This window comes from Chrysemys picta, chromosome 1 (assembly GCF_011386835.1).
Source record: "Chrysemys picta bellii isolate R12L10 chromosome 1, ASM1138683v2, whole genome shotgun sequence".
NCBI lineage: Eukaryota > Metazoa > Chordata > Testudines > Emydidae > Chrysemys > Chrysemys picta.
The window spans coordinates 183,074,450-183,095,611 of NC_088791.1; the positions used below are offsets into that span (position 1 = coordinate 183,074,450).

General features: G+C 41.3%; 1 long non-coding RNA gene across 1 annotated transcript; it reads right to left on the minus strand.

The window, feature by feature from the left end:
• Positions 1-848: 848 nt before the first annotated feature.
• LOC135977124 (uncharacterized) lies at positions 849-10,601 on the minus strand. The gene is made up of 2 exons (XR_010594476.1): positions 10,517-10,601; positions 849-1,380 (listed from the first exon to the last, which is right to left on the minus strand). It is a non-coding gene; the product is annotated as an uncharacterized LOC135977124 (long non-coding RNA).
• Positions 10,602-21,162: the final 10,561 nt, after the last annotated feature.

Below are 21,162 nucleotides of genomic sequence, written 5' to 3' on the forward strand. Positions count from 1 at the left end.
CGGCTCTGACCCAGAGCGACCGTTTGCCTCCTTTGTTTTTTGATAGGCTTGTCTGAGCTCCTTGACTTTCACGCGGCACTGATCTGAGTCCCTATTGTGGCCTCTCTCCATCATGCCCTTGGAGATTTTTTCAAAAGTTTTGGCATTTTGTCTTTTAGAACGAAGTTCTGCTAGCACTGAATCCTCTCCCCATATAGCGATCAGATCCAGTACCTCCCTCACGGTCCATGCTGGTGCTCTTTTTCGATTATCGGCCTGCATGGTTACCTGTGCTGATGAGCTATCTGTGGTCACCTGTGCTCTCCACGCTGGGCAAACAGGAAATGAAATTCAAATGTTCGCGGGGCTTTTCCTGTCTACCTGGCCAGTGCATCTGAGTTTAGATTGCTGTCCAGAGCGGTCACAATGATGCACTGTGGGATAGCTCCCGGAGGCCAATACCATCGAATTGCGGCCACACTATCCCTAATTCGAAATGTTAAAATCGATTTTGGCGCTACTCCGCTCGTCGGGGTGGAGTACAGAAATCGATTTAAAGGGCCCTTTATTTCGAAATAAATGGCGTCGTTGTGTGGACGGTTGCAGGGTAAATTCGAATTAACGCTGATAAATCCGAATTAAAGTCGTAGTGTAGACCAGGCCTTAGAAAGCAATTAATGAGTCTGCTTTACTGCCTTAGCTAAGAGTCAGTTGGCTTTTAGCTTGTGCAGCAGAGGCTCATGCAGTAAGTTCCAGAGGCCCCAGGTTCGATCCTACCAACCAATGACCAGGGTCTGTCAGCGTTACACTTGCAACACATAACAGATGTGCCAGAAAGAATTAGCATAACAAAGAAAGATGTCACAGTGTTGCATAGCACATTCTTGATTAATAGAGACCTTAGACATGCAATATACAGACAATGATATGTATTTAAGCACAACATTTCAAAATATGCATTCCAGACAGCATAAGGCCTTGCAGGACTCAGAGTGATACAGTTTTGCCTACTTCATTGCTTTGAAAATAGAACTAACATACGTTTTTTGCTTTTTCATAAGATTAAAACTTAGAGGTACACAATGGCAAGTGTATTGCCTAGTGCTGTGCTTGATCTCTCTATTCAGAACAACAAAAATCTTTGAACATAATTGGTACATCTAACAGGAAGGGCAGTGTTCACATTTTCCTCATGTGGTATGGTGCAGTGGTCCAGGGGGAAAAGTAAGTTAGTTTATTTCTGCTTCCTGCTCAGTACTGACACCACTTAGTTCAGTTCTTTCCTCTGGTAGCCCACAAAAGAGATGGAAGGAACTTTAGTCAGATTTATATCCCTTAGGCATTCATGGCACAGGCTTTTCTCTTGTTGCCGGAGACAGCTGTTGAGGAAGATTATATGTTCTGTGAACCAGAAGAAAGAGTAGAAAATGAAGCAGTGAAACTACATGAATTCTAGCAACAAAAAGTAGAAATTATCTTCCAATAAGAAGACCTTTAGGCCTGCCCTTATGTTTCTGTGAAGCCTTGGAAATTCAGTTGTTACCTAACTGCACTTTTAACAAACTGAACCTGACACTGTACCAGCCTCTACCACTGAAGTGTAAGTGTTACTGACTTCCTAAGACAGAGAGTTGCTTCTCTACTGTGTAACATAGTTCAGACATACCGCTGCTTAGCACTGAATACAGAAGAACTTTCTACCCTATCCCAAATCAATAGTTCCTGACAAGGGATAAATGAAACCTGGAGTGGCAATGTTGTGTCAGCAACTACACAGATTGTGTTGCAGCATGGATTGTATAAGCTTTGTTACACATTTGTCTTGCATATTGCCTTCAAACTGGACTGTATTTTGTTCAGAAATTTTATGTGCAAGGGAAATAATGTGAGATAAAGATGAACAGGAAAATATTAAATTAATTTTCCTTCTTAGTATGTGGTATACCATACTTGGTGTTCATTATTTTCTACTTTATACATAACTTACTATAGAAATTTAACTTGAATACACTTTCTGCCCCCCCCCCCCAAAATACGATGCTGAAAGAATTTGAAGGCTGCAAAGTGAAGTACTCAAAAGTGAGGAAATGCAAACCGACCCGGCCCACCGGGGGCTTACCCTGGTGAGCTGCGTACCAAAGGTTGCCGATCCCTGCTCTATCCCTCTCCTAATGGTTCCTAACATTCTGTTAGCGTTTTTGACTGTACAGTGAGCAAATGTTTCAGAGAACTATCCACAGTGACTCCAGTGATCTCTTTCTTGAGTGGTAACAGCTAATTTAGATACCATCATTTTGTCTGTGTAGTTGAGATTGCATCTTCCAATGTGCATTACTTTGTGTTTTATCAACATCTGCCATTTTGTTGTCCAGTCACCCAGTTTTCTGCAATTTCTTGTAATTCTTCACAGTCTGCTTTGGATTTAACTATCTTGAGTAATTTTGTATATTCTACACATTTTACTACCTCGCTATTTACCTCTTTTTTGATTTAGGTCATGGTGTGGTGGGTAGGACCTTAAACGTAATTAGTGCATGCAGATCTAGGGTAACAGAACTAGTTTTAAGTGCTGGCATATAAAAGTTGGTTTTTTCAATGTTCAGATATTGTGATATAATATTCATCTTCACAGAGATCTTGAAACACATTCACAATATATACTGTGTTTTTAACAGAGTTAATTTTTAACAGCACTAAAAATCACCTGTTGTGAGCAGCAATCTAGGAAACAATTCTGCTTTGGCAGAGAGCTTGACAAAAAGCTCTAATAGGCTTTTTCAATCTCTAATTTCTATGATTCAGTTAACTGTGCTAATATGGCTAATTACATCATTTTAAACTGATTAAACCTGTAAACATTCCTTTATCACAGATCTTATGTGCTCTTGTATTTTCCTGACATATTAAACGGACCAGCAGAAACAGAAAAAGAATCAATTACTTAAGTAAAATCTATCCTCATATCTTTTATTTAACCACTGGGCAATCATTTCTTGGAATTAGTTACAACTGCTTAATTTTTATATGCAAATTTCAAGTTTTGAACAGCAGGACATTTTCTTCTGCTTCTAAAATGTGACAGGGTCAACAAGGGTCAATCCTCCTGCTAAGAGGAGAGGTATTGATGCCTTGAGGAGAGGAAAAGGATATTTTATGTAATAAATATTGGCAGTGCATCTCAAAACTGATACAGCACATTGCTCGTAATCTGCAGAATCGGGTCATTTTAGCTCCTATAGCATGAATAGAAAGTGTTGACATACAGATACAGATAGGGCCAGCTCTAGGCACCAGCTAAGGAAGCAGGTGCCTGGGACGGCAAATCTGAAGGGACGGCACTCCGGCCTTTTTTTTTTCCCCTTCTTCGGCAGCACTTTGACGGCAGCTTTTTATTTTTTCTTCTTTGGCAGCACTGCTGCGGCTGCTTTTTTTGTTTTGTTTTCTTTGCTTCGCCGCTTGGGGCGGCAAAAATGGTAGAGCCGGCCCTGGATACAGATATAGCAATTATGACTTAGTGGAAATTAAGAGCAGTAATTCAGAAATCCCTCTTTACAGCTATGTATTGCTGTGGTATAAAGGTCTCCAGTCTAGAACAGACTGTAAATGAATTCTACTTGAGGTGGATTCATATGGATTCTAACACCCACAAAACCCTTTTGTATAAGTGCTGCTTGTCCTTGTCACTTCAGCCTAGCTGGCTGCTTTCTCAGCCACAGCAGGAACAGCCAAGGAAAGGAGAGAACAGCCTGTTAAAATCCTCCCACCACCACCACCACCACCACCACCATCACACAGCCCACCCAGATTGCAGGACTTCCCTTTGGGAAGGGAGGGGTATGTTTCTTTGGCTTTGATTTAGGTTATGATGTGGTGAGACATACGAAAAAATAGCCTGCTTCTCAAGTTAAGGTTTAGACATGGGATTGCTTGTGGGAAGGAGAGTCCTTCAAGAACTGTTCCCCCTATAGCCAAGGGGGAGATATTGCTGGTGCTGCTCTATTAATATGGCCCTGTATTATTTTGTCCCAATCTCAATATGACTTTGGTCTTAATGATTTTATTGATAAGTAGGGGGCGAACAACCACAGAGGATCCTGTTTTTCAGCAACTGGAACTGACAGAACATGGTGGTTTGGTTTCGTTCTTGGTTTTAGATTTCATCATTTTAGGAGGAAGAAAGCATGGGATCCTTTCCCAGGCTATGTTACCTGAGGAGATGTTTGCTGGAAACTGGAGTTGCCAATCCTGTGTCATGTACAAAATCCACGATAGCATGGTGTGGTGTAAAGGTTTTTTTAAGCAATCATTTGGGAAGATCTGTAATCATAGTTTAACCAAGAGGGAGTAAAGCAGCTATCCCAAGCTCATGCTGATTAAACCTATTTACAGCAAAAACATTAACATACATTCTCACGCTTTAGGTTCCTGATCTTACTCCCATAGACTTTAGTGGGAGCATGATTGGGTTTATAGCAGTTTAAATGTCTTGGGGGAAGGGGTGTATGTGTGTATGTATAAATAAATAAATGTTTAAAGCTGAGTCTCTCAAATTTTAATCATGTCCTTTGAAATATTGAGATTATTTTAAATGGATGTGAAGCAGATGTATATTCAAAAGAAGCCAATCTGTAAATTTCATTTTACAAAATAACCTTTAAGCAAACCTATGCTGATTTGTAAACTTCAGAGTTAAATATGCAGGAACCCTTTAACAGGAAACTTGTGGTGATTTTTAAGTTTCAGAAAATGTCATACAGAATATTTTAAAAAGCAAATTTATGACTGGCAAATTCCAGACTCTTCTATGCAATGTCATTTAAGACTGTTCCCATAGTTCATGCTGATGTAGCGTATTGTGTGTCTTGAAATCCTATTTTCTTGAAAAATGCATCTGTAAAATATAATCTTGTTTTAAAGTAGTTCATGGTATCCTGGAATAAGAATCCTAGTCCACTTAATGCATCACTGTTAGTATCTCTTGTGTTCTTTTTCTCACCACACTTTCTCACACACTTGATGGAGACTCCCTTTCAAAGGAACAAAGAAACTAACAGAGACAGATAAGGACCAGACATTTAATATGGGGCAGTGGAATGCTAGAGGAGTTTCCAGGGGTCTATGATTAAAGTTATTCTAGCAAAGTGAAGGGAAAGTGGATGTGAATGTTCCCTGCCGCTCATGGATTTTGACTCCTCTGGATTGTGTAAAGCCATGCGTGCCAGAGAGCTTTCCAGCTAATAAAAATGCATTTGAAGAACCATTGTTTTGCTTTTGCAACAAATCAGATTGGACAATGTGGGACATATATTCAACAAAGGTTTGTGGGGGAGGAAAAAAAAGATTATGCCTAAAAAAGCATTTTACCACCCCAGCCTCCTTCACATGGTACACATTGGAATGTGCAATATACTGTCAGTATACGTTTTTCTGGAATAACATTCCCAGCACATGAAACTCAATACTCTTGTTTCCCAAATCTATGGCCTTGTGAAAATGTTATTTAAGTGAATAGATTCTTCAGTCCTTCATTCCATCTCTGCCAGGACATGGACCCTTGACATGAGGACACCCCTATTTCAAATATTTGCAGCACATCCCTGACCTATAGTAAGATCAACCTGTCATACTAAATTAGCAATAATCTATTTTAAAAGATTTTTTAACAAAACATTGTTTACATTATTTAAATATTTATGCCCAATTTGATAGTACTAACTTCTGTGGTCTATCCCATATAATAAATACACTTTTCTCTTTAGGCTGCAACCTTCCCTTCTGGTTCTTAGGTTCATATAAAGTATATGACAGGAGGTCATCCTTGTTGTAGTAGAAAGGATCATTTAAAAATTGTGTATACTTCAAATACTGTATATCACTGCCTCTTTTCCAAGAAATGAGACCTAGTTTCTTTGTCTATAACTACATTTATTTTTAATAGTTATTTTTGTTTTCTTCTTTGGTGGACCTTCTCCATTTCAATTGTACTATAAAAGCTCCTAGCATACTGTGGATATTTCTGGGAATACATAATAATGTTTCCAATTTGAATTGCATCTAAGACACTTGTTTATTCAGGTAATTCTAAATATGGTTGTTCTTTTCTGTGTAGACTTTACATTTCTCTCTTCAGTCCAGATTTGGTCCATCTGTATATTTTGTATCTTTTTAAATATCCATTTTTCCTGGCAACAGATATATAAATATTTAAAGTGAACACAATAGGACCCACTACCGATGTTTGTAGCATTGCACTTGTCACGTCTCTCCATTCTTCAGTGTTATTCTCTCATTGCTACTCTTTGTCTTCATTGTTGAAGACAGTTCTTTATTCTTATAAGCAGCTCACATCTCCTACAATACTTGCTGACCTTGTAGAATGTAGTCTTTTGTACAGTTCTGTATTAAAAGTTTTCTTGTAGTTTTTCTATGAGAGGTAAATTTATGTCCACAACTTTTCCCTGTCAATTCTTTGTATTATTTGCTCAACCAAAAGTCTATCAGGTTTGTCATGTATGGTCTTCTTTTTGTGAAATCATGCTGATAATCTTTAAACAATGCATGTCTCCCTTTGTGCTGGCCTAATCTATCTCTGATCAGAATTATCTGTACTTTTCCACAAAACTGCAGTCAAGCATACAGGTTTGTATGGGGTTTTATTATTATTATTTGATCTCCCCTCAAATCTATCTTAAAAATGTGGATAATAGTTACTTCTCTCTAGGCCTTAGCTTTCTTTCCTGTTACTTTTTTATGGATTTCTGTCAGTAGTGCCTGTGACAGATATGGCAATTTCCTGCAATGTCCTTGAAAGATCTGATTGTATTAAGTTTATGTATTATTGTGGGTCAGGATTGCATATTACCTCTCTAGGGAAGAGATGTGCCAGATATTTGCAACCCCACACACTATCTTTGGGGCCCATTGATTTAAATGAATAGATTATGTATGACTGTTCTACTCCATCTGGGAAGGCTATCACAGCTCCTCCAGGAACTAAACACATTGGGTGGGGGAGGACTGAGTTGACTAGGTAAATTCACGTAGGATGTGACACCCCCAGAGAAGTACCACGACCTGGGGAGGCTTGCATATATTAGTTCAAAACAGACCAGAGATCAAAAGACAAAGAAGAGACTTTTGGATAAATAAACTGAATTTAAACTGATCCAGAGCCTTTTGTCTGATGCAACAAAGGGAAAGAACTATACATATAAAGTGATGGGGTCTAAATTAGCTATTACCACTCAAGAAAGAGATCTTGGAGTCATTGTGGATAGTTCTCTGAAAACATCCACTCCATGTGCAGTGGCAGTCAAAAAAGCAAATGTTTGAAATCATTAAGAAAAAGATAGATAATAAGACAGAAATATCATATTGCCTCTATAGAAATCCATGGTATTCCCACATCTTGAATATTGTGGGCAGATATGGTCTCCCCATCTCAAAAAAGATATATTGGAAAAGGTTGAGAAAAGGGCAACAAAAATGATTAGGGATATAGAACGGCTGACATATGAGGAGAGATTAATAAGATTGGGACTTTTCAGCTTGGAAAAGAGATGACTAAGGGGGGATATGATAGAGGTCTATAAAATCATGACTAGTGCGGAGAAAGTAAATAAGGAAGTGTTATTTACTCCTCATAACACAAGAACTAAGGTTTATTGAAATTAATGAAATTAATAGGCAGCAGATTTAAAACAAACAAAAGGAAATATTTTTTTCACACAATGCACAGTCAATCTTTGCCCGAGGATACTGTAAAGGCCAAGACTATAACAGGGTTCAAAAAAGAACTGGATAAGTTAATGGAGGATAGGTCCATCAATGGCTATTAGCCAGGATGGGCAGGGATGGTGACCCTAGCCTCTGTTTGCCAGAAGCTGCGAATGGGTGACAGAGGATGGATCACTTGATCATTGCCTATTCTGTTCATTCCCTCTGGGGCACCTGGCATTGGACATTGTCAGAAGACAGGATACTGGGCTAGATGGACCTTTGGTCTGACCCACTATGACCATTTTTATGTTCTTATTTTCTTAACCTTCTGTCCAGGGAAGCGTTGGAAGGACTTGACATACTAGGGGCCCATAAGACTGATTGGGTACCTCTAGTAGGCTCTATAGCATATGTGTAGGTTCCTTTATTTTAATATGTTTTATCTATAATGCTTTCATCTTAAAAATAAATGTACTTGATTAGAAAAGGCTGTGTGGTAACTTATAACTGAAGGCAATTTTGATGTTGCACTCCATAATGTTTTATGGAAATATGCCTATGACTGTGAATATGATGTAACTGGAATATGCTTTAGGCAAAAGATCTCTTGTAAAGTATCATTACAAAGCTTATAATCTACTGAGTGTGTTTGTCCTATTTGTATGTATGTATCATACTTGTATCTGAAGCTAGAAATATAAAGTATAACTCTGAGGTCCTATTGTAATTATGCAAAGTGTGGGCCATTTATGGTGATTTAGAATCTTGATGGCTTCCATTGACATGGACAATTGGTTATAAATGGTCTGTTTACTTGCAAACCTTCCTGCATGTGTGCAGGCCAGCCCTAGAAGAATGAAAGCTGGGGTCTCACAGGACATGTGACCATGTCACCTGATACTGGAATCCATCTTAAATCTGGTGCTTTTCCATTTAGAAGGAGGTGTGGGGCCAGAGAGACAAAAGATTCCCACCTTGTGCCAAAGCTATAAAAGGGGGTGGAACAGAACAAAGGAGGCTGCCAGTCATGAGAACACCCCTGTTTTCCACCTAAGATGTCTGCTGGAACTAACAAGAAATGTACCAGAGGAAAGGACTGGGCCCAGATTAGGAAGGAGTCTAGTCTGTGAAAAAAGCTTATTGGAACATCTCTGAGGGTAAGATATTACCTGTAAACAGTTTCTTAATGTATTAGGTTTAGACTTGCATGTTTTTGCTTTATTTTGCTTGGTGACTTACTTTTTTCTGTCTGTAATTACTTGAAACCAGTTAAATCCTACTTGTTATACTTAATAAAATCACTTTTGTTTATTTTTAAACCCAGAGCAAGTGATTAATACCTGGGGGAGAAAACAGCTGAGCATATCTCTCTATCAGTGTTATAGAGGGCGGGCAATCTATGAGTTTACCCTGTATAAGCTTTATACAGAGTAAAACAGATTTATTTGGGGTTTGGATCCCATTGGGAACTGGGTGTCTGGGTGCCAGAGATAGGTAACCTGCTGAGCAGTTTTTGGTAAAAGTCTGCAGTTTTGGGGGCGTGGGGACCAGACCCTGGGTCTGGGTTGCAGCAGACTAACGTTTTTGGCTCAACAAGACAGGAGTCTGTCTGGAGTCCCAAGCTGGCAGGGAAAATGGGTTCAGAGGTAATCTCAGCATGTCAGGTGACAGTCCCAAGGGAGTCTCTGTGACTGAACCTGTCACAGCAATAGACTGGTCATATGCTTTGAAGAGAAAACAAAGCACAGATGCTGGAGCCTGTTTAGGTAGTCTGGCTTGCTGGGGATCTCACAATATCACATTATAAATCCAGGGAGCTGTGCAGCCTTAAAACCCTGGTCAGAAGGAGTATGATGTAGATCTCTGCCCAAAAGAGGTGATGGCTAATAGCTGGGAGCCCAAGTGGGTGCTGTGGGAGGACCACAGAATGGGATACTGGTGCTGTTACCCTGAAACTGTGACAGCTCCCTCCACCTAATTTGCGAGATCTTTCCCAGCTCTAGGATGGAACTGGTTTGTTTACAATGCCTTAACATTTTCAGGTTCATGGGGGTAGTTATCTTTCTCATGTGATAGTGTGTTTCTTGATTTTTTTTTTTTTTTTTTTTTTTTTGTGACCTGGTAAAAATGTGTTCCTGTCATCAATTCTCTCATCAACCTTCTCCCTTCTTTGAAAATACTGATGCAACAAATTCATTTAAATTGTGTGCATTGTCTCTTCTATCAATAAATTACCCCTGCTATCTCTTTAAGGTTTTAACCACTCCTCAGAAGCCTACTTTCTCCTATAATATTCATTTCACTGTCAGCTTCAACTTTCTTTAAAATTATTTTTCGATTCTGTTAACCTCATTCTATAAACCTCCCATCCTTTTCTATGCCTGAAGTGTTTTATGTTTCACACTTTTTTCCTCCTATATTATAATACTCTGCACTTCAATCGTGCTTTCCATCTGAGGACCTACATGCTTTACCATAATTAATGAGTTAAGACTCTGAGTGCCCTTCTTAGAAGTAGTGTATTATCTCCATTTTACTGATGGGGAAACTGATGCACAGAAAGGTTAAATGACTTGCTGAAGGTCAAATATCAAGTCATAGAATCATAGAATATCAGGGTTGGAAGGGACCTCAGGAGGTCATCTAGTCCAACCCCCTGCTCAAAGCAGGACCAATTCCCAACTAAATCATCCCAGCCAGGGCTTTGTCAAGCCGGGCCTTAAAAACCTCCAAGGAAGGAGACTCCACCACCTCCCTAGGTAACGCATTCCAGTGTTTCACCACCCTCCTAGTGAAATAGTTTTTCCTAATATCCAACCTGGACCTCCCCCACTGCAACTTGAGACCATTGCTCCTTGTTCTGTCATCTGCCACCACTGAGAACAGCCGAGCTCCATCCATCTAAAAGGAAACAACAGATTTCAGTTTAGGCTGGAATATTTTTTTCATTTCTGTTTTTTTCTCAATAGTCTTTTTTAATAATTATTCCTAGTGTAGACTTGCTGCAGAACATATGGAATTTCTTTCCCTTCTCTGGCAATAGCCAATGTGGGCTATGATTTGCCCCTTAATCTTGATTAGAAACCTAACATAAAGGATTATTGCTATCGCTAAAAATGCTGTTCCACATTTACATAATCAGTTATTTAGTATCCGTCACTATGAGCAAGAAGAGAATTATTTGTCACGTGTTCTGCATAACTGGTTCTTGTACAAAACTACAGCTCAGTTTATATATTCGTATTTGTGGGTATGTTATATACATAATTTTTAAAACATTATTTGGTTTACAAAAGCAAGAACTCAGAAGTTAGGAAATGTGTGTTTTAACTTGAAATCTTGATTTTTTTCCCCTTATGCATATGCATTAATACAGTCTTTAATTACATGATCATATACTGTATTTTCTACAGGCAATTTAAATATAGGGGGTTTACTGTGTGTGTGCACAACACACACAACTGTTCCCTTAATTATGCCTGATTGATTGATATCTATCTCCAATGTAAATTCTTCAGAGCAGGAACTGGGTCTTGTTAAAGTGCTTGTACAGTGCCTAGGACAAGGAGACCTGATCCTGAATGTTATGTTTGGGCACTACTGCAATATATATGTATATGTCTTCTTTCCATTCCTTTTTACATATCTGCTCTCTGTACCTTGATCTGCTGTGCTTTTTAGAATGACTATTCTATTGCAAATTCTCATCAACAGCCTTCTCCCTTTATTATCAAATACTGAGCCACAGAGATTCACACCACGGGTAGTTTCTCCTAAGATCCCCTATCTCTGTACTCTGAGAGGCCAGCTTTTTCCAATTTACAAACTCTGATTCCCTTTTCCTATGAATTCAATAATGGAGAGCCGTGCTCCCTTGCTCTTAATGTAGGCGACGTATGGCTGCCTACATCTGCATCAAATGTAGTACAGGAAGCAAACAAGATGCACTGCTTTGTTCAGACCTGAACTGGCCTTCTCAATAATTTAGTTTATTTTGTTATTTATCATACAAAACCACTACCCTTCATTTGTGGCAAAGGATACTGCATTAGTGAAATGTGTTTCAACATGTTTCTCTAGTTGGAGGGGTAGAGGAAAGGAAAGGAAGGAGTGCAGCTTATGTTAGGAAAGTTTGCTATTAATAGGACATGATTCTGTCACTCTTACTCATGGTGAACAGTACATTACTCCATCAATAGTCTTATTGAAACCAATGTGACTACTCACTGAATAAAGTACTACTCAGGGTGAAAAAGGTTGACAGAATCTGGCTTATAACTCTTGCCTTTTTAGGCAAAATACTTCTGAAATGGAAAAAGATGAAGCAGAAGAGGCAAAAGTCACTCTCATAGTAGCTGGGGAGACAATTGGTTCTAGACAGACCACTGAACTGCAAGTTTATTATGGGTCTCCTAATGAAGAAACAGCAGGATATAGCTTGGGTAGTAGGACTGAGGCCTTGTTTACATTGGAATGTCATCCACCACTGTAGCTGCACTGGTGTAGGACTCTGAAGTAGACATGATTGCAAATTGTGCTGTGCTGATGTAAACTGCACTAGAGGTTTGCCTTTGTACTACTACACCAGTGGCTGAAATCCCAATGGAGATTGGTTAGGGGAAGTGCCATAGAAACAAGGAGAGAAATAGAAGCTACAGAACCTTTCCCCTCACACTGCAACCCTGGAAAAACTCCAAATCTCCTCCTTTGCCTAATGGAAATGTTTGCAACAAGCAGCATTTGCCATACAGCCAGTGGAAAGAGACCGAAAGTATGTCCAGCTTTTGATAATTGAGATTTCCTTTGTAGGAGAAAGGAATAAAGACACAGGGGTTAATAAATCTGAAATCATTGCCACTGTCAAAGAAACAGCCCCGGATGCTGTCATCCCCCCTTCTCCAACTATGGTATTTCTGTATACCAGCAACCTTCACAAAGGTAACTTAGCAGTATTAGAGTTCAGCCTCTGGCTATAGCTCATGTTCTACCTGTAGTGCACAGTACCCATTGGGTGCGTCCTGCAATGGTCACTCCACTGCTGCAGTGATCTGTCTCTTCCTGCGGCCAAGTCACTTTTAAAGTCTCTTCGATTCCAGGAGAGTCCATGAATAAAAACCAAAGGGAACTAATACAAATATATAAAGTGAACAGGAAAGAGAGGGGAATGATTCCCTCTCAGGGTGCATCAGAATCAAGCCCTCCCATCCCTCAGGGAGGGGCCATCAGGCAGCAGGCATCTGGGAAGCTCCTGCCTTCAGTCAACCCTTTTTTCAGGAGCTGAGGGCTGATAATCTGCCCAAAAGTAAACTTTTCTGCTCCCATTTTAAAGTCCTCCTCCAGTCTGTGCATTCAATGCAGGTGAGGTGGGGTGGAGCTGGCTGAGCCCAGAGCCTCTCCTTAACCCATTGTTGCCCAGCATGGGTTTTATATACCCCTTCACACTGTTGACTTATCCAACAGGGAGACAACAGAGCTACTACCAGTCATGCAGAAAACAGTGATCAAGTTCTGCCGTTGTACATTAACTTATTTCACAGTGAAAAAATGACTTTGAGTGTATGTACTAAATTTTCCACTGTAACATATTGGTAGCATTCAAAACACAGAGGCAGCCTCTTCCCCAACAATACTTCCTTTGGTGAATTCCTGATCTTTACTAACTCTTCCCACTGCAGAGGTGCTTTCATTTCCTCCCAGCATGCCTTTTAGGGTCTGGCTGTTTCAATTTGGCAGAGACAAAAAGCTGCAACTCTAAAGTTATCATAAAAAAATACAAACTAATTGGACGTGCAACTGGCTGCTGTTTGTTACATCGCTTTCCATTTCAGCTGGTTAGTATTCTTAATTTCCTTTTCCTTTTCTGGAGGGAAATTGCACATCCTCATACACATCTTTGATCAAAATTGTTCCTGACAAGCTCTTGATCTTTCTCTTTGTGGGCCAATGGGAAATTTTGTCTGTATTTTCAGAATGGTTTGTATAAGTGACTTGAGCTTTGAAGAGGAACACTGTAAAAATCTAAAGAAGTAATCACTGGCCATTAAGTAAGCATCTGCCAACCCTCACAAAGATGGTTGAGGCTCTGTGCAATAACTTCATAATAAATAAATTATAAAATCCACTGTAAAAACAATATAATAAACATCACCATATAAAATGATGGGTTTAATCTGTTACTCTTTTCCTGGGAGCTGCAGGTGGTGGGAGAAAAATTGACTTTGTCCCTTTTGAGTCCCTGACTGTTGGGGGACATGCATGGCCTTGCTTGGACCCTGGTATATGTTACAGCAGCCCTGAGACTACTCTTATTATCTGCTTCCCATGTGCCTCTGTGGGCCCTAGAAAGCAGAGCAGCTGTAGTGCAGTGCACTCCGGCCAGCAAAGGCGCCGACTTTCCAATGTGCCTGGGGATGCTCAATTTTCGGCTCTGCCACAGGCCCCACTTCCATTCCAACCTTTCCCCCAAGGCCCCACCCCCACCCTGCCTCTTCCTACCCCTGCTCCACCCCCACCCCACCTCTTCATGCCCCGTTCCACCCCATCCCTTGAGTGTACCGTGCTCTCACTCCTCTGTCCTCCCTGTCAGCACCTCCTGCATGCTGCGAAACAGCTGATTGCAGCTGGTGGGAGGCGCAGGGAGGAGGGGGAGGTGCTGATTTGTAGGGCCTGCCAGCAGGTGGAACACACTGGGGAGAAGGGGGAAGGCTGATATGTGGGCTGCTGGTGGGTACTCAACACCCACCATTTTTTCCCTGTAGGTTCTCCAGCTCTGGAGCATCCACGGAGTCGGCACCTATGCCAGCCAGGACCCCAATTTTCCTCCTGTGCTGGGAGCGGGATGCGGGATGCAGGGTTGGTTTAGATACCCTATGCCAGCCCTACACTGTCTGAAGAATCCCTCTACACAGATGGTACTCTCAGGGGGCCATTTCTGCCTGTTATACAGCCCCCCTATGCTTCCAAAATGACCTAAAAAAGCCTTTAGAGACATGGTGGGTGGGGTAATATCTTTTATTGGACCAGCTTTTGTTGGTGAGAGAGACAAGCTTTCGAGCCACACAGAGCTCTTCTTCAGGCTTGTCTCTCTGTCACCTACTGAAGTTGGTCCAATAAAAGATATTACCTCACCCACCTTGTCTCTCTAATATGCTGGAAATGACACAGCTACAACTATAGTACAAACAAAAAAAGCCTTGACATGAACGAGATTCAGGTCCAATGCACCAAAAAGACAAACACAGGGAGCAATCCATATCAGAAAAGGAGGAAGGATAAACATTTTGAATAGAGAGAAATAAATGATTCTCTCTCTTTTTTTTTTAAGGGGGACAGTTGGTGTGTTTTGGATAAGTTAACAAAGGGTTAAAAGCATCTCTTCTGAGATATGACAGGCTGTTTTACATATTTACTTATTTGTTGCTAATATTTTTCTGGTCTGGAGCTTGTGCAATATATGTGTGAGCAGAGAAAAAGAAATGATATTTCACAGTTCATGAATCACTCAGGAAATAATCATATTACTTTGCCAGCAAGCTTTTTTGATGGACAGCACCTTGTCACTCTCCTCTCTTCCCGACCAGGGAGTCCTCTTTTATTTTTTAAATATAATATAAACATGTGTACTTATAACATGATTTGTAGAGGCTAGACAATTTTTAAATGAATAATAATTTCTCAACCTCTGTGGTTGTAAAATGTTGCAAATATCGTATAAATAAGATAGTTGATAGGGTTTTTTGAAACCCAAGTAGCCCTATGCAACTAAAGGTTATCAAAAAACTGCAAAGGGGCCAATTCTGTCTCACTGAAGTCAGTGGCAAAGCTCCCACTGACTTCAGTGGGAGCAGGATTGGGTGCAAATTTACAGAAATCCACTTAAGGATTTCTGACCTCTTTCAATTGTATGTTTTGTAATCAAGCAATTCTTCAATAAGAAATAAAAGAGAATAGGCTAAAAAACAGTTTGTTTCTAACTCAGTGTTAATTATTCTGATTCTGTGTCTTTGATGTAATGTTGATATGCTATTTAAAAATAACTGGCTAAGTGGTGCAGCTGATATGTACTGAGGGATATTTACATCTGTCTTTCTCTTTTCTCTCCCCAAGCGCACACATATACGCTCCTGCTGTCTTGCCTCTAGCCAGTTCCGACTCAGATTTTTGCTGCCCAAAAGAAATAAAAAAATATATACTTCTCACAGGCTGCAGTTACTCACCCAATCTACAGTCACTAAATGTTTTGCTTCTTTTAATATTTTGCTGCCTATGGCAACCACCTGTTCTACTTGTGTGCCAGAGCCTGAGAGGACTCGAAGGGGTAAACATTCAGCACAGTGCTCAGGGAATAGAGCACACAGATCCTGTCATGGGCAATCAGAGTTATGCCTATAAATCATGGTACTCAAGCTGTACCAAAAGTTGCTCATATGCGTAAGTGTTTTCTGGATCAGGCCCTAAATTAAAAAAAAAAAAAGCCTGAAGCTGGTTTTTGTTTTTTGTTTAAATTTAGGGCCTGATCCAGCAAAAAATTATGTGTCTGAGTAACTTTGGGGTTTGATGATATACCTACTTTAGTAAACTCACATGTGTATGTGTTTGTAAGGTCAGCCTCTTAGAATTATAGAACAGTCATTAGTGTTCCTGTTAAATGCACAACATATTACTGCCTGGTAAACAAACGAAGAGGATAACTCATCTTTAGTAATGATAGTAACGTGCTCTTTTCTGTTTTATTCCTGTTTCAGAAACCATTGTTAAGGAATGAAAACAGTTCCTGCAAAAGTAGCCACCCTCTCTTGGCTGGTAGCGATGTGTACTGCAGGAGAGAAATTTTTTCATAATGTTCTTCAGCAAATAGTGTTATTTAAGCCCAAGGCCATTGAGTGTGCAACCTGAACTCCCACTAAGGTGTTTTGATGCCTAAGGAATTCTGGATTGCAAACTGTCTATTTACTTAAAAAAATGGCCAAAATTTGCAAATTTGGGCACCTAAAGTTAGACTTCTAAATTCATATTTAGGTACTTAAGTGTCCTCATTTTTCAGAAGTGCTGAGCATCCACAAACACGATTGGAGTCAAAGGACAATATCATTAAATCAATGTAGAGTCAAATTCATTCTTGCAAATACTGGGTAGCTGTGCTTCATAATCTATGAAGCAATATGGCCCAGTGGAAGTTCCTGGTAAGGTGACCAGACAGCAAGTGTGAAAAATCGGGATGGGGTGGGGGGTAATAGGAGTCTATATAAGAAAAGTACCCAAAAATCAGGACTGTCCCTATAGAATCGGGACATCTGGTTACCCTAGTTCCTGGTGCTCAATACTTTTTTTAAATGACAACCTTTTGCCTAAAAAAAAGGCTCAGGAGCCCACTTTAAACTATAGAGATTTGAAGATTTTGGCCAGTGTGTTTTTAGCAAATTGACTTTTGAAGTGACAGGTTTTCAAAAGTGGGAAAAAATCTAGTTACTATAGTCAACTGAAACAAACTTTTACTTTTGATTCTGTTTTGTAATTCTTCTGTTGACCTAGCAACCACCTCTTGAGACGGAGGATTTCCTACACTGATGTTAGAAGCTCTCCCATCAGCATTGGTAGTGTCTTTACTGAAGCGCTTCACAGCAGTGCAGCTCTGCTGGTGTAGCATGTCAAGGGTAGGCAAGCACTGAGCCTGATTATTATTATTTTTTGGGAAAGGCGGGGGAAGAAGAACACTAGCCAGAATTGACAATGTACAAGAGAAAAAGGACTCAAAGTCAGAATGTAAAACAAACTATTGAATGGGCATAATCTTACAAAGATTACCACAGCTCCCCACCAGGCTAGATGACTATAATGGGCCCTATTTGAAGCTGTTCTTGAAATCCACACATTGAGCACAGAGTAGATCATGACAGCATGACGGTTCAAAGAGTCTTCCCTGTGAGAGCTGGTGACATTCAGTATGTCAGAGAGGCTGCCTGTTGCTCAGCAAGTGGAATTCCAAATTGTACTTCTAATATAAAAGCCTCCCATAATCCTGATGACTGTCTGATTTACCCCCCATCAAGGCACTGGAAATTGGGGGAAGGGGGTTGGGATATGTACACTATCTTTCATTATAATATTGAGAAGGCTGGAGGAAGGCTTATTTCCTGTCTGAATTTGTCTAGCATCAGCTTCTAGCCACTGGATGTTGTTAAATTTTGTCTTCTAGGTTGAGGAGCCCGTTATTAATTTTTTGTTCCCCAAGTAGGCACTTAAAAACTGTGACCAAGTCATCACTTAACCTCCGCTTGGCAAAGATAAAAAGATTGAACTACTTGAGTCTCAGGCCATGTATACACTACACAATTTTGCTGATGCAAGTTACATAGAATCATAGAATATCAGGGTTGGAAGGGACCTCAGGAGGTCATCTAGTCCAACCCCCTGCTCAAAGCAGGACCAATCCCCAACTAAATCATCCCAGCCAGGGCTTTGTCAAGCTGGGCCTTAAAAACCTCCAAGGAAGGAGATTCCACCACCTTCCTAGGTAACGCATTCCAGTGCTTCACCACCCTCCCAGTAAAATAGTGTTTCCTAATATCCAACCTAGACCTCCCCCACTGCAACTTGAGACCATTGCTCCTTGTTCTGTCATCTGCCACCACTGAGAACAGCCGAGCTCCATCCTCTTTGGAACCCCCCTTCAGGTAGTTGAAAGCAGCTATCAAATCCCCCCTCATTCTTCTCTTCTGGAGACTAAACAATCCCAGTTCCCTCAGCCTCTCCTCATAAGTCATGTGCTCCAGACCCCTAATCATTTTTGTTGCCCTCCGCTGGACTCTTTCCAATTTTTCCACATCCTTCTTGTAGTGTGGGGCCCAAAACTGGACACAGTACTCCAGATGAGGCCTCACCAATGTCGAATAAAGGGGAATGATCACGTTCCTCGATCTGCTGGCAATGCCCCTACTTATAAAGCCCAAAATGCCATTAGCCTTCTTGGCAACAAGGGCACACTGTTGACTCATATCCAGCTTCTCGTCCACTGTGACCCCTAGGTCCTTTTCTGCAGATCTGCTACCTAACCATTTGGTCCCTAGTCTGTAGCTGTGCATGGGATTCTTCCGTCCTAAGTGCAGGACTCTGCACTTGTCCATGTTGAACCTCATCAGGTTTTTTTTGGCTCAATCCTCTAATTTGTCTAGGTCCCTCTGTATCCGATCCCTACCCTCCAGCGTATCTACCATGCCTCCCAGTTTAGTGTCATCTGCAAACTTGCTGAGAGTGCAGTCCACACCATCCTCCAGATCATTAATAAAGATATTAAACAAAACCGGCCCCAGGACTGACCCTTGGGGCACTCCGCTTGAAACCGGCTGCCAAATAGACATGGAGCCCGATCTAGCCAGCTTTCTATCCACCTTACAGTCCATTCATCCAGCCCATACTTCTTTAACTTGGTGGCAAGAATACTGTGGGAGACCATATCAAAAGCTTTGCTAAAGTCAAGGAATAACATATCCACTGCTTTCCCCTCATCCACAGAGCCAGTTATCTCATCATAGAAGGCAATTAGGTTAGTCAGGCACGACTTCCCCTTGGTGAATCCATGCTGACTGTTCCTGATCACTTTCCTCTCCTCTAAGTGTTTCATAAATGATTCCTTGAAGACCTGCTCCATGATTTTTCCAGGGACTGAGGTGAGGCTGACTGGCCTGTAGTTTCCCAGATCCTCCTCCTTCCCTTTTTTAAAGATGGGCACTACATTAGCCTTTTTCCAGTCATCCGGGACCTCCCCCGATCGCCATGTGTTTTCAAAAATAATGGCGAATGACTCTGCAATCTCATCCGCCAACTCCTTTAGCACCCTCGGATGCAGCGCATCCGGCCCCATGGTCTTGTGCACATCCAGTTTTTCTAAATAGTCCCGAACCACTTCTTTCTCCACAGAGGGCTGGTCACCTTCTCCCCATACTGTGCTGCCCAGTGCAGCAGTCTGGGAGCTGACCTTGTTTGTGAAGACAGAAACAAAAAAATCATTGAGTACATTAGCTTTTTCCACATCCTCGGTCACTAGGTTGCTTCCCTCATTCAGTAAGGGGCCCACACGTTCCTTGACTTTCTTCTTGTTGCTAACATACCTGAAGAAACCCTTCTTGTTACTCTTAACATCTCTTGGTAGTTGCAACTCCAAGTGTGATTTGGCCTTCCTGATTTCACTCATGCATGCCTGAGCAATATTTTTATACTCCTCCCTGGTCATTTGTCCAGTCTTCCACTTCTTGTAAGCTTCTTTTTTCCGTTTAAGATCAGCAAGGATTTCACTGTTTAGCCAAGCTGGTCGCCTGCCATATTTACTATTCTTTCTACACATCAGGATGGTTTGTTCCTGCAACCGCAATAAGGATTCTTTAAAATCCTTTAAAATCCTCAGCCCCCACAGTTAGTATATCGCTCATGCGCATGCATAGTTGGCTTCTTGTGTTGACACAGTGCATGCTCACCAGCTGTGAGCACCATGGGTAAGTGTCCCAGTGTGCACCATGTGTAAGTGAGGTGCACCATGGGTAAGTGTCCCAGGGTGCAGCCCACCATGGTTCAGTGCACTGTCTTTTGCATAGTTTTGGCAATGCTTGGTGGTGCAGAAACGAGTCGTGCAGGGGTGAGTGGGAGAAAAGAGTCAACTTCCCATAAGTCAGTGTTCTCCATCCCATACTTTTTGTGCATATTTGCAATTTCCCATGAACCTGCTTGGGACTTGTTGCTGTCTGCCATCTCTGGCAGAAGCATGGAGCTGCACAGCTGTGCACTATTGCCATGAGTGTTATAAGCACAGGATGCATGATCCTCCGATATCTAAAGAGCTGCAAGAAAAACTGTCAGGAATATGATGATTTCCAGGTGGCCAGTTTGCTGAGGGATGTAGGGATAACCAATTCACAATTGTTTGTGGCATTCACAGAGGAGCTGCAAACAGAGGAGCACTGCTTCTGGGCCCGAGAAATGAGCACTGACTGTTGCGATCACATCTTAATGCAGGCTTGGGATGACAAGCTGTGGCTACTGAACTTTCAGATGTGAAAGGCCACATTGCTGGATCTGGGTGCTGAGCTTGCTCTGAGACATCCAGCACGGGGACATCAAAGTGAGAGCAGCACTGAGAGTGGAGAAGCGAGTGGTGATCACACAGTGCAAACTTGCAACGCCAGATTGCTACTGGTCAGTTGGAAGTCATTTCAGAGTGGGAAAATGCACTGTAGTGGCCGTTGTCATGCAAGCATTCAAGGCCACTAATTGTGTCCTACTGTGTAGAACTGTGACTCTCAGCAGTGTGCAGGACATAGTGGATGGCTTTGCAGCCATGGGATTCCTGAACTGCAGTGGAGCAATAGACAGCATGCTCATCGCCATTTTGACTCCAGGGCACCCTGCCACAGAGTACATCAACAGAAAGGGCTTCTTTTCCATGATTATGCAAGCACAGGTGGATCATCAGGG